Below are 1521 nucleotides of genomic sequence, written 5' to 3' on the forward strand. Positions count from 1 at the left end.
TTGTTAATAAGGAAATTTCTTCCCATTTTCTTGATAATTTTATTGCTGACGTCTTGGACAACAGGAAATCAATCAGAAAGTTTCCTGTCCAAATGGTATGGGCAATGGTCAATCATATTAAAATTACACAAAGTGATTGAAATTGGAAATGATTTGGATGCATCGTTAAGAATTAGATGAGTCAGGTGGTCAATATTGATGGGTATTGGGGATGTTTTTTGTTTAATGGGTATCGAATCCGAACTTGTAGCCTAATCCGAGACTTGAAGCCGAATCCGAGACTTAAAGCCAAATCCGAACTTGAAGCTGAATTCGATAATTGAAGCCGAATCCGAGACTTGAAGCCGAGTCCGAGGCTTGAAGCCGAATCTGAGACTTGAAGCCGAAATCGAGACTTGAGGCCGAATCCGAGACTTGAAGCCGAAACCGACTTGGAGCCGAACCCAAAATTAAAGCCAAATCCGAGACTTGAAACCAAATCCGAACTTGAAGCTTGAGGATACTATTTTTCGAATTATTCATGCTATGAGCCTTTCGGGAACATTAGTGTTAAAATAAGCAGCTTGTGAATAATCTAGACTCTAAATTGTATGATTCATAATGAAAATGGCGTATCAGCAGTCCGCAACTTGTAAGCTTAATAAGTTTTTAACCACTTAAACTTATACATCACATAATATACCGTTGGAAAGGTCGTTGGATGCTCTATGAAAATATGTTAACTAAATTAAATTTGAATTGGTTTTAACGGTTAAATAACCGGTTCAAACTTTGATGGATCATGAAAAAAAGTAAACTGTAATAACTTTACCAATTCTTGATCAATTTTGATAATTCTTTTTTTGAATAATAACCTATATGTTTGCCATTAGCTTTAGTCTATTTTAAATTTTTTTCAATACGAGTAACATCATTTTTTAAGGCCCCAAAGTTTTTAACTAAAGTAGCTCGCATTTTAAAACGACAATAGATTTTGAATTCAAACCTTCTGCATTTTAATTATACATTAATTACCTATCCAACAGTGTATAATAATGTAGGGTTTATCCATAAGTTTCGTCAAAATTTTAAGAAAATGTTTTTCATACAAGTTTTTTTTTACACATTTCTTGCATTTTTTTTGCTTTACAGCCGTTTTATATGCTGTTTGAGTTCATTTTCATATAAAGCTTTTAAAAACCTTTAAAACGATGTATAATAGTATGGGGTTTGAGTGAAAGTTTTGACTAAAACCTAAGAAAAATATTTTTGTATGAATTTTCCATAGAAATTTAAAAAAAAAAAAAAATTTTTGTCACACCAACAAACTTTTGACCATCCAATATGATTGTAATTGAATTAGGAAATAATATTTGCTAATTTAAAAGGTTGAAATTTTATTAAAACATTAATTTTCTCAATAAAAAAATTTTTACATGAAATTTCTATGGAAAATTCATACAAAAATATTTTTCTTAGGTTTTAGTCAAAACTTTCACTCAAACCCCATACTATTATACATCGTTTTAAAGGTTTTTAAAA

Source organism: Chironomus tepperi, unplaced genomic scaffold (genome assembly GCF_022539635.2).
Source record: "Chironomus tepperi strain 1889 unplaced genomic scaffold, CSIRO-AGI_Ctep_v1 contig_383, whole genome shotgun sequence".
Taxonomy (NCBI): Eukaryota; Metazoa; Arthropoda; class Insecta; order Diptera; family Chironomidae; genus Chironomus; species Chironomus tepperi.